This window comes from Typopeltis vanoorti, chromosome 16 (genome assembly GCF_054136105.1).
Source record: "Typopeltis vanoorti isolate ZY-2024b chromosome 16, IOZ_Tvanoo_1.0, whole genome shotgun sequence".
In the NCBI taxonomy this organism is placed as follows: Eukaryota; Metazoa; Arthropoda; class Arachnida; order Uropygi; family Thelyphonidae; genus Typopeltis; species Typopeltis vanoorti.
The window spans coordinates 99,346,995-99,360,717 of NC_143564.1; the positions used below are offsets into that span (position 1 = coordinate 99,346,995).

The following is a 13,723-nucleotide window of genomic DNA, read 5'->3' on the forward strand; positions in this document are numbered from 1 at the left end:
CGGCCTGGAGAACGGCTGGATACTCGGAGACGGCCGACATCGGGAACACGGCCCGATGACTACAGGGAAAGCCCTTGACGATGACTGACCTGAGAAAAGACGAGCCAAAAAAAAAAGGAGAGCGAGCTTTTTTATAAATGGATAAAAAAGCTCGCTCTTTTTTAGCGAGCATTTTCTTCTATAGATAAAATATCTATAGAAGAAAATGTATGGATAGGGTAATATAAAGCTATAAGCTCTGATCATAGTAGGAGGGTAACAGCAATAGCTGAGCCTCAGTTAAAATTTCATTGGCTAGAGCATTGCCATCCATTACCCTCCCTGGGTACGCATTTTAGTCGCCTCGTACGACATGCATGGGCTACCGTGGGATTATTCTTATCCCTGCCACCACACTGGGAAGGAGAGCGAGCTATTTTTTATTGTTATTTTTGGCTAGATGGGCGAGCAAGAATGCTTTTCATATTCCCCGTTATCTGGGAAGGACAGTGCCCTGTCCTCTACAGGTAACAGAGGACAATGCCCTGTCCCCTGTTACCCTCCTGCCATGATCAGAGCTATGAGCTCTGATCATGGCAGGAGGGTAACAGCAATCGCCGGGCCTCAGAACTTCATTGGCTACAGTACTGAAATGGGTACCCATTTCAGTCGCCTCGTACGACATTCATGGGCTGCAGTGGAGCTATTCTTATCCTGGCCGCCACACGGGGGACGGGGGAGGGGGAAGCGAGCTAAGTGCTACAAGCTCCTTATATACCATACTTATTCCTTTGTTCTCATGGTCTGCTTTTCCGGGATGAGCCTATAGCGTTATGACGTCAACGCTGCACGTTTCGACATGTAGCCTCACGACTTTTGGCAGATATTTGTCATTGCTAATCTGGCTAATCTCTACCAAGCTTTACAATTAATATATGCAGGGGTGTAGTCCTAAAAGAAATAGTGCCAGGGCTGTACTTTGGAAACAAAAATCCAGAGCACGAAGTACGGCATTATTATTATAATTATTATTATTATTGCGACGGCTATATGGCAGAAAGATTGCCTTGTTTTCTGAAACGAAAATGACAAGAGCAGCAAGCTGTATTTTTTGACCGAAAGCTGGAAATGCATTATAAGGCTCATTATTATAATTCTTATAATTTATTATAATGAATTTAAAAATTTTGATAGTTTTAAAGAAGTACCAGGGCGTCACCCTTCCGCGGCCCTGGCCCGACTACAGCAATTCTTGTAACATTATATTCAGCATATAATATTGTCATATTACATTTTAAATATTTGGAAATACTGAGAGAAATAAAAATTATGAAAAATCGGTTGCAAAATTTAAACATAGCAGATTATATAGAAATATGAAGAGCCAAAGGCTTCAATTCGGCGACATATAACTTGTTTAAGTTAAGGGATATTACATCCCATATAGTTTCTTAGCCGAATAAGAAACTCAAAGAGTTTCATGCCGAATATAGTAGAAACTATATAAATATAAAGTTCGGCGATTCCAAGCGTAAGCAAATACCTGGATACTACAGCAACTGACCCTAAAGGTAGTGCAAGCTGAGGCAACTCGTGGCAAAGGTGGAGCGAGCTCCGATCACTATTCTTGATATTTACCCATAATGTGAACTTAGCTCCTAGGAGCTGTATTATTGTTCGACATTATGAGAGAAGGTCACTACCCAGACCGGTTTCAACCTTTATTGAGGTCTCATCAGTGAGTAGGCTCTGTTCGCTACAAACTTGATATTAACTAGGTCTGCCTACTCACTGATGAGACCTCAATAAAAGTTGAAACCGGTCTGGGTAGTGACCTTCTCTCATAATGTCGAACAATAATACAGCTCCTAGGAGCTAAGTTCACATTATGGGTAAATATCAAGAATAGTGATCGGAGCTCGCTCCACTTTTGCCACGAGTTGCCTCAGCTTGCACTACCTTTAGGGTCAGTTGCTGCAGTATCCAGGTATTTGCTTACGCTTGGAATCGCCGAACTTTATATAGTTTCTACTATATTCGGCTAAGAAACTATATGGGATGTAATATCCCTTAACTTAAGCAAATTATATATATATATTTTTTGCAACAGATTTTACACCACCTCTTGGTCCCCAAGAAACCCAGATGACCAAATCTGTGCACAGTAGTCAAGATGCGGTCGAATCATAGCCTTATAAAGAGGCCCTATCTCTACTTGTTAGCTTGTTTTTCAACATGCAAATAATCCTTTGAGATATTTACCAACTTTTGCAATGTGTCCTCTGAACTTCAAATCTCTGTCCACCATTATCCCTAGTTCCTAGCCTCCTCAATTTCCCAATCCATTACCATCAATATGATACACTCTATGCAATTTTTTCAACCCAAAATGCATCGACTTACATTTTTCAACATTAAATTAATTATTATTTTCCTTTGCTCATAATGTCAATTCATTTACATCGTCTTGCAGGATATCTACGGCACCTTTATCAACTATTGCTCTCCCCAGTTTTGCATCATCAGCAAGCAACTGAATATCTTCCTCTTAAATCTTTCCCTATATTTTTGTACAGAACCCTGATATACGCCACTAGCCACCCTCATTTTCCTAGATTCCGTTCCACCATATACTACTCTGGTGTTTGTCAGCATCTCCCCTCCCCAATCCATACTAATTATTTCATATCCTTTCCGATTTTCGCCTTTTGTAATAGTTTTCTATGTGATATTTTGTCAAATGCCTTTGCAAAGTCTAGCAGTTAAATTAGATCTTCTCGCACATCATTCAACTTTAACAATCTTCTTTAATCTATTAATTTTTAATATGATTCTGCCATTGATACCATCTGTTCTCTCATCTAATTTTACCCGCAGCTCTCATATCTGTGGTCTCCAGTCTTTGTTCAACTGTTTTATTTCTAACCCACCTGTCAGATCCATAAGTTACAACTGGTTTGAACACTGTATTGCATTCTGCTAATTTAGTATTTTGTCTAACTCCTCTCATAGTTCATGTAAATTTATTCAACTGACTCCACCAAAGCACCTTTGTTTGTTCTGTTGTCCACCATTGTCTGATTCCATGTTAAACTACTACCCTCACTAAAAATTATGCGTCAATAGCTAAAATAATTTACTTTTTTCTATAGGTTGTCAGTTGAGAATGCAGATGAAGTAAGTTTGTTTTCAACTTGCGTATCTGCGTATTTTAATAGGTTTGGTCTTTGGTCGCTAATTTGCATGCAAAATTTGTTACAACTGTTATTTGATTTCGTTAAAGAATCCTGGATACTTGCGCTTGATTTTTTTAGGAGTATAACATCATCCTCATAAATCAAAAAGCTAAGTTTGATATCTGCAGTTCTCATCCAGGTTTTATGTTTCTTTCATAATGTAATCACTTTCTTTCATAATATAATCCACATAGATTATGAATAAGACTCGATATAGTGCACCCTTGTCTAACACCTGTTTTACGTGAAATTATATTCTATCCAATTTCAACTGCTGATTTACAGCTTAATACAAACTGTGTATTGCTCTGTATAATAATCCATTTAATCCCTGTAGTGTCACTAACAGCCTTTCTCTTGTTATATTGTCATGCGCTTTATCGAAATCTACAAAACTTAAATACAGATCCTTGTTATATTCACTTGATTCCTCAGCTGTTTATCGCAAAGCGAAAATCTGATCTTGCCAACATCTGTTTGGCCTGAAGTCAGCTTTTTATTCTCTAAGTTTTCCATTCCAAATTTTTTTTTCGCCATTTTTTTCAAGTGTACTTGAATAAATCTTATCTGAAGTCGATCTACTTGCTAGACATTTTGAATTATGCAATGTAGCCGCTGTAAAAACATGACATCTTCACATTTGGTGAACATATCTGGTCAATTATCGAGGTATAAAAGTTTTATAGTAGGAGTTAGTTGCATACTGAAAACAATTTTTCCTTGGGGCTTCACTGTTATGGCCGACAATGTGGAGTTCAGAGACGGCTTCTATTAATTTGGTGTCGTCATGTTTTCTCCGGTGTTACGTTGGGCTGACATTCATGGAAATTTGGACAGTTTAAAATGATTAGGAGAAAATGCATTTATAAACAATAGCCATTGAGGACCTGACTGTAAGAGCACTTACATTTGGCTAATATTGAGTGAGGCTTCTATCTGCATATGAATCGTGAAAAATGGATTCTCCATAAATGGACATGCTTTGCAATTTACTGTAGAAAATTGTAGGTTAATTAGCAATATTCTTTTTGCTTCAAAAACAGCTGGTGGTGGTGGGCGGCGGTAGATGACGTTGGTGTAGTTGCGGTCAGTTGGTGGAGACAGAGTTGTAGAGCAGGTGCCTTCCCTCGATGAGTCTTTGGACTCCCTGGAGGTGTTAAATAATAATAATAAATATAGCGTTTACAACATGTGTAATATTTCGTTGCATAATTGTTATTTTATGACTACAGAAATCTTGCAGTATAAAAACAATATAAAAAAATTGCATTTAAAAAAAATGAAGTTGGGATACGATATTATTGCATTTTAGGTAGTAGGAAATATCTCCTGATGTGAGATCGTCACCAGCTGCCCATTGTAGGTCTGAAGTGACTTAAAAAGAGCTGGGTTTGGTATCTTGGATTATGTGACTCATAATCTATTTATTACTCAATGTGCTTTAGATTTATGACTTGAGTGGGTTGCGTTCGCATTTCATCGAGATGTGGACATTTCTTCACTTGTTGCTCTTTATGGCGAAAACTCGTCCCAGTTATAATAACTGTCATCGGTAAGACCTGTTTGTGCTCTTTTCTATAAAAGAAAAGCATTCTTAATGTTGGACTGTTCTTACCTACTATTTGATAATCGATAATACTTATCTTCGTTGCCATTTGCTGAAATCCGAGTGTTTGTCCTCAGCTTTGAGGGATTGTTTTGGAGTTGTTACTGAACATAGAGTAGCACATTGTTTCGTATAGCATATGAGAACTAAGTGTTTATTGATTCGCGGATTCGTTAATATTGTAAAGGTGTATAATCTTACATAATTTTACCAATCCCTCGGTGTGGTTTGGCTTGGGAAATACTGAATGGGCCTTGTCAGAGCTCCTGAGTTCTGACAAGGCCACAACTGCATTTAATTGACTAAACAGAACTAGTTCGTTAATGGAAGTTAAACTGATTAATTTGTTTTGCTATTAATTTTAGATAAGCCGTAGTGTTAATAGTTTTTTTTTCCCCCTTTTATATGTGTATCCATCTTGGGATAATTCTAAGGATTCAAGAAGAAATGTAGTAACAAAGCTAACAGTATTTATTTTGTGGAAACATCAGATAAAAATGTAAAAAACTCGATCTTGGGATAATTCTAAGGATTCAAGAAGAAATGTAGTAACAAAGCTAACAGTATTTATTTTGTGGAAACATCAGATAAAAATGTAAAAAACTCGTTTCGCTAAATTATGATGATTTACAAGAAGCACCTTTAAAAAAAATTCAAAAGAGATAGATACATTCCTACGACCAGAATGTGTCCCTTTTATGACCATCTTTCTTTCGACGCGTTTCATAAAAGGCTAAAGGACCTATGCGATTCGTTTTGCCAGTATAAAAGTTCTTGTATACGAAACCTTCCAAAATTATATATCGAAAACTGAACTCTGGCTGGATGGATTTAACAAACTTTAGTCGAAATAATTTCAGTTTTGATTTCAGTCGGATCATTTGTAATGGCAAAATTAGACAAAAGTTATATCTACAGTGCCTAAGAAATAATTTGTAGTAATGAGCGTTTTGTAATAGCATTCTTGTAATATCGTTGGCATACATAATACTAATACACAATGTCATTTTGATCCTCCTTTTTCTGTTTTTGTTCTGTTTTATTTTTTGTTCTTTTTTACTTCATTTCAGCAATCCTGTTGTGATTGCTGAAATGAAGGAATTGTATTTTTTGAAAACCAGTCATGACTAGGATTCACCACACTTCTCAGAAAATTTAATTAATTAATTAAATTAATGTTTTAATATTTTATATTTTCACAGTGTTTTTTAGTACTCTCTTGGATAAATATTCATAATATTTTGTAGTTTATTTTATTTTTATTTTTTTATTTACTGATTCATCACTTAGGTCTTATATTTTAGTGCTGGGTTGTAGTATATTATTATTATTAAGAGAGACCTCCAGGGAGTCAGGAACTCATCGAGAGAGGCCACATACTATACGCACCAGCTATGATACTTATTCTTGAATTCATTCACACCTCCTACACATACACAACATTCAATGGCAGTCCATTGATGTACCACCTTATGAGAGAAACATCTAGCCTTCGTCCCCCTCTTAGCGGCATTCATTCTCAGCTTCTAAGGATGTCCTTTCCTCACCCTCCATAAATTGAAAAATTTCATCAATTGAAATCCTGTACGACCCTTTCAGAAGTTTGTAAGTCTCAATCATATCTCTCCTCTTTCTCCTGTTTGCTAGTGTCTGCAGTCTACAAATCCTCAATCTGTATACATAATCAGTATTCCACAATCCTGATATCATTTTTAACACTCCTCTCCTTTGCACTCCCTCTCCAATATATCAGAATCACAACGGAGACCAGACCTGCGCACAATAGTCCAAGTGAGATCTTATCAACACCTTATAAAGAGGCAAAACGACATTTTTATGTTTAAATGTGAACATTCGTTTCAGCATTGCAATTATCTTTTGAGTTGTATTTGTAACCTTTGCTACATGGCCTCTAAACTTCAACTTCCTATCTACTAGCACTCCAAGATCCCTAGCCTCATCAGTTTCTTCAAGCATAATCCCACCAATATAATACGGATGGGTTCGCTATAGGAAATATACCAGAACCTTTTAAGTAGTTGAGGATCTAATTCTGACCTCATTATATCCATTAATAAGACATGATTTCTACAAAAGATTCTTTCATATTTGTATTATATACTCTGCAAAAAAAACCACCTGTGAAAATAAAAAGTAAACACTGTTGCAGTGTTGCTAATCAAATGTACCTACGGTATGGTATGCAGACAACAAATTTATCTCATTATGTGTGCTTTTGTAGGATGCAGTGAATTGATTATCAATTCGGATAAAAACATTAATTTTAATAATTTAGCATGCCGTGAAAAATGTCTTTCCTTTAATATATCTTGGCTTAGTATTAACCTTATCAGGTTAAGTTGAAGCCCGAAGTTGATGTGGTTTTTTAAAAAAGCGTTAATACGAAGGATTTTTTACCTGCACATATTGTGCAGTTTTTTTTTTTTTTTATCAAATCCTCGAGTTCAAGTGAATCCCTTAAATGTGTACATGGTAAATTGCTAGAATTATTATTTTTATTTATTTTGTAAACGCCCATAGACAAGATGTTAATTTTACTTGAGAATGGGGAAAAAAGATGCGGCTTAAATTTATTTCATAGTCCCTAGAAGACAATATCAATTAAACATACATGAGAGGATAGCCTTGAGAACTATTATATTTCAATGACGCTAGATTACCACCTAGTGCCACCTGTCGGCTGATTGCCATTTATCTGGGGTTGCACACGTTTTGGCCGAGTGAAGCTAATGCACACAGCACTTATCTGCATAATTTGATGCCTTAATCCAATTACTCGTCGGTCGAAGGATTCGTGCTTCCCGGAGCCGAATTTACTGGGTGGCGAGAGTGATGTTATTTAATATCTGGAAAGAAGAGCAAACTTTGTCACGTACGTTAAGCAACTTTTCATTAACAAGCTTTTCAAGTAGCGTAGGATATGGAGAAGAAAAGGATCATTAGTCATTCGGGAAACAGCATGAAACCTCTGTGAGACTTCATTTCGTAATGGCGTGATTTAGCTGATGGCTCTTTACCGTTCTGTACACATCCTTGGAGAGAACACTAAGATGTATCAACTGTTTATTGTTGGCAAGCATCGAAGCGTTCATTGTCAACCTAAAAAATGGCTGTGAAGAAAACCATTAGATGAACCAGTGTCTTTTGAACGAGTAATGATAGTTAATCCACCGACGAAAAGCTTGTAAGTTATATGCAAACTCAAATTCTTCGTTGCATATAAATGATGCAATGAATGGCTTATGAGTGCATGCCACTATATTAAACTTCTGAATTAGTCGAACCAAACATTTCGGATGAAGAAAATGTTTGTTTTATTAAAGAGGAAAAATTATTTTTCGACATATAAATAATGAAATTAATACAGATAAGACATATCTGTCTTATTTTTTCTCTTCTTAGATTAAAGATCGCCAATTAACTTTCTTCATTGTACAGATAAGATGAAGTATAAAAAAATATGAATTCGAAAACTTTAATAGCAGTATTTAATAAATACTGCTATTAAAATGAGACTGCAGAGACTATTTGCATCCCATACTGTAGATTAAGCGTAATTAGAAAAACGGTATATTTTTTTTTCTCTCGTAATATTATGTGACCGACGTTTTTGAATTTCATGTTAAACTAAGGGGACTATCAAAAATAAATAACTGTGTTCAGATCTGTATTCCGCGAAAAAGTCGCGTGCAGATTGATCACCCTTTTCAGCTGAAGGTGAGTTAGCATTCTCATATGGAGATGGTGGGATTTTCCTACCGGAAAACCGGCCAGAATTAAACAGACAGTTAACAAACTATACTAGCTATATGGTTTTCATAGCATCAGCAGTATTTATTTGGAGGTCGCTAGCATAGACTGTTGTCGTTTCTCACTTGTCGTTTTCCCATTCTTCTCCATCTTCACAGAAAATATGTGTATTTTCGGTATGCAGGGCTTGTGCATGCTGGTCACTCAAGGTCACTGTTATCATTATCACAGTAGCGACTTCTTCTGGTTGGAAAGAACCGTACAGTTCTCATCATATGATATGAACGTTCGAAACAGTGTTCATCATTCCGGATATCATTCAAATTGGCCCAAGAACACTCGCATTTATATACGCTTTCAAACTTAGTTTGGTTTGCTGTAATCAAGAAAACCAACCAGTCAACTTGACATCAGTCTGCATTTTTACTGGTATCGTCATTGCATTGTGTGCGGAAAAGGCTGTGATTCTGTTTTTGTTCTTTAATGTTATTTTTATTATTTAATTTGTTTTTCTTACGAAGCTTGAGTTTTTACAAGTTCAAATTTTTTCTACACTTAAATGTTGAAATACTTTACAGTGTAAGAAATTGGTTATTTAGAGAACATCTGCAACACTGGGATTAACTACCTTTCGAATTATATACAGGTGAATAAAATGTAGCATTTAATATAATATTTTACATCTTACTTTCAACTGAATATGGAAACAAAGCAAAACAGGTGTCATATTAAACGCGATAAGCTTATGCTCACAGTATAAAAGATAATGCTAAGCAATTCTCACATTTGCTTATTTATTTTATAGAGTATCTGGGCGAACACATCCCGTGATTATTTTGTGAACAGGCTACATTGTATCCATCTCCGATAGCGTAGCCTGTTCACAAACGTCTGGTGCCACTAGTCGTTCTTAAGAACGGCTGGTGTTATGTTCGTTGGAAAGACATCACGATGTCTTTCCAACGAAATTCCATATAGATGCCAAGAACATTTATATGGAATTTTTAATTGAAAATGTCACTCGAACCCATACGGAGGTGACAGGACTTTTTCTAAGTGTTTTCCCTTCTTAATGCATAGTCAGGAACACATACTTGCAAGGAAGTTATTCAAGCATTTCAACCCACAATCTGCCCTGTGAGTAATCATAAACAACAAATAACCAAATATATTGAAGTAGTGGAAACGTACAAAGTCGTTTAGCGAATAGGGAGTGAATATGTTGTAGCTCCAAATTAGCAAATGCATACGGTGTGCTAACGATAATTATATTTACAAAGAACAGAATGCCAGCGCGTGAAAAAAAAAATATGGCTAATAAATTACATATTAACACACTCGCCATGGTTAAATCTTCAAACCTGTAGTAGTCTAGTCATCAATACTGTTACAACTTGAACAGCGCGTAAACCTTTAATCTAACTTATGAGTAAATCATTTACAGCTTTCAGGACATAACGAAACGCATGTATAACGTGCACATAGCAGTACTCTTGTTCGAAATGTCTCCCTTTTGCCTCCACGTTAGCCCGAAGTCTTGAGAGGCCACATATCGGTGACGGCACGCACAGCATCCAACGGAAACGCTGCCGCTGCTCGCACCAAATCCACCTTCAGACTAGCGATATTGGAATGTCGTTTCTTTCAGGCTACTCTCTCTCAAGTTCCCACCACAATTTAAAGTCCAACAGATTCAGATGGGGACTTCCAGAGGGCCAGTCAGACGGTGATATGTGGTCGGGCCCATTCGCCTCCAACCACTGTTGTGTTGTCCTCACCTTGTGTGCAGGGGCTTGGTCCTTTTGGAAGGTCCACTGCTTACCATCAAAACAGGTGTTGAGGGACGTACCACAGGTTCAAAGACGATGTCTTTGATACACTTAGGCAGTGGTTTTGACCTCTTTCTCGCAGAAATGCAACTTGGATACCCCCCCCCACTCACACATATACACACGTTCCTCTCCGCAAAACCAACACTGACACAAGATTACCACATGACCTCTCTGAATACTGGATTCTATGGCATACGCTGTGCGACCATCCGGGGCATATTCCTGATCGTTTTGTTGGTTAAACGACTCTTCTCATCCGTGAAGAGGATATCTGTGTCTGTTCGCGTAGCCGGAGAAGTGCCTTTGATCAAGTTGTAATTTTAGGAAGTGTCCAGTAGAACGACGATAGACTCTCACCCCCCCCCCCCAAGTCATTAGTTAGTACTTTTGACATCATTTCTCGCGACGTCACTTTCTACGTTCTCACAGAATTACGGAGCAGGCCTTCACAACCCTCACAAGCTGTTGCGTTCTAACGAGTGTGTGGTAGACCTGTTCTTTGCCCATCGGATAAGTCTTTTGTATCGTTATAACAGTTAATAGTCCGATACACAAGCATCCTACTGATTACCCAGTGTTTATTTATTTATATAACCATGGCGACAAAAAGTGTCCAGCGACGCTTGACACTTTTCGTCGTCCTTTTTTTGAGAGCCTACCAGCCTGCTTGTTGAATATCTGAAGTGGCGTGAAAAACTATCATGCTTAGTCTTTAGAATTATGTGATAATCTGACCCTTACCCCCCCCCCGTACTAAATGTTCCATAGGTTTACTTTTTCTCTAGATAGGATTCACGTTAAAAACCCTGTCATCCACGGGTTTTAACTTTGAGTCGTTTTCCCGCTAAAAATGATCGGGTTGAAATTAGAACTGAACCAACGGGACGCACTCTGATGTACCTAGCTAGAGGTTATTGCAGTATGCACTTTCTACAGGTCCTTCCCCTCCACTCCCCTTTGTGCCCCTGAAAATGACCCTGTTGAAACCAGGAAATTGGAACGACTTGACGATATTGGATTGCAATAAAATTTGTCCAGTCAGTCAAGGAATAGCTTGCATATACGCACGGACAAAACGAATCGATACAGATTTTGCGAAAGACATCATAAAATAATGACGGCAGTTAAAATTGAATTCGAGTGACTTCGTATAATTGCCGTTATGATTTTATTTTTTCAACTTGCTTGCTTACTTAAAATCACTCCTGTAATTTGCCTAATTCCTCCTGCGTCGCTTTGTATATAAAATGTGTGTATGCGTGTTTTTAGGGGGGGGGGCAGGTAATTACATATATTTTGGTTACATATGTTATAGGTTCGTTATCACTGGAACTATAGGTTGTCAGTCAAATGGCACTTGAGCTGGTTATATTATGAAGTGAAAATTGCATTTAATTCGCTGCGCTGTCAATTCCTAGAAAAGGTTATTCCTCCCCTCTCCAAGTATTTTGTAGTTCAACTTCACTTTAAATGAATCACTTTATTCTTTAATTTTAAGTGGTTTGCCAATACAGTACAATATGGGTCATTATTATTCTCCTCATTTGACCCCAACAATGTACTATAGAGATTTTTCAACTTGTTTGTGTATGTACTTTTTATATGCATTCCTTCAAGTGAATTACATATTATACTGTAAATAAGATTTAGATTTGTAGAGATCAGACTGCTACATTGTCCCAACATACAACACTAACAACCACTGAAAGTTTCATTTTCACTCACTGTACTTTTCTATCATTCGTACTGTATAAATATGCAAAAACTACTCTTGATGTGGCGCATTCGGATGGCTACGCTACACTTCTTATTCTTCAGTTGGAAAGATCCGAATCGTCCCTCTCATCTGAAGGTGGTTAGCCGGTCACATACAGGCCTGACAAGGTGTATTTCCGCCTACAGAACAAGAAACTTACTGGAGAACTCATCCGCACTTAATATAATTATACCAGCTTCATATAGCCACCAAACGAAACTCATTCATTTAATATGTAACTTTTATTGTCATTTCCGTCAAAAATGTGAAAATAACGATTAGTGCATTAGGCTGTAATTAACCCACCAACAGAACTACAGTTATCTAGAACGGAAGAATATAAGTTTGTCTCATCTGAAGGTGAGTTCGCTTGTCTCATACTGAGGTAGAATGTTTGATGCCTCCCGAAAACTGATATTTTTCGTTCTATAGTAATTTACAGACACTAGTCTCATAACTTTAGTTGTTTCGGTCGTAATTCCAAACGAACAGAACCGCAGTTATGAACTAAATGAGGAATAGATCTTCTTGGTTCAGGAATATTTCCTCCTGCTTCTCAGTGATCAGGTTTCCCTTCACATGTCATAACTGTTAGAAAATTTCCGTGTAGTTAATCGACTTCCTTTTTTAAAAGTGTGCATTATATGGTTCGACCTCGGTCGCCATTTGTCTTCGGGGAGGGAGAAGGATGGCTTTTCTTTTTTTTCAGCAAATTTTGGCGAAAAGAAATTATTTGCAGAAAGCTGATATTTCAGATTGTTCTTTTACTTTTTCTGACATTACTGAATCCGTTTTATTCGAAACCATCTGATTAAAGTGGCTTGGTTAATTGCACGTTAATTAGAATGTATTTTTATAAAACTGCAAATTGTTTCGTAAATATCATATGTTTTTATCCAATATAAAACACTATAAACTATTCCGCTATGGATTCTAGCGTTTCCGTTTTCGAAAATTAAGTATTTAGAGATAATAAAATCCCTCCTATTTGTTTCATTTTTTAAATTTCGAATTTAATCCCATTTTAATTTGTTTGGAATTAACACATTTGATGAAGGTATTTATTTTCGCATGTTCGGTTGCATCTTTGTCCTTGGTTTTTCCTCAGCGAAGTGAAAGGAACAACAAGAGCTGAATTCGTTCATCTTAGGTCTTAACAGAGCGTCACTGTTGCTGTTTGCTATACTTAGTTTCTTTGCGGAGATCTTTCAGACTCGTACATGCTGTTGTCACCCAGGCTTAAGGCTGTCACGGAATTTTGTGTTACCGTCTTGAAGCTTTTGCGTAGCTTCCGGCAGTCACTCGAAGCTGTTGCCGCTGTCCTGCTTGGATTCGGTGGACAAATAAAATCGTCTCCAGCGCTGCTTCATGAGTGAGGGTAAGCGAGAGTTTGTCGGATGAGAAGTGATGAATGATGAAAGACTCCTCGATTATGGCAAATCATCTCCTCGATGTCAGTACATGAACAAGGTCTGGGCCCCAGGGTACAATAGAGGGATGAGGAAGGTGTTGTTCTCCTCACTTTGTCACTGCGCCTTCGTAA

General features: G+C 37.4%; 1 protein-coding gene across 1 annotated transcript in view; it reads left to right on the forward strand.

The window, feature by feature from the left end:
• The window catches only part of LOC150098215 (uncharacterized), a 286,790-nt gene that overhangs the window by 171,942 nt on the left and 101,125 nt on the right, over positions 1 to 13,723 (forward strand). The gene's annotated exons all lie outside the window — the stretch shown is intronic.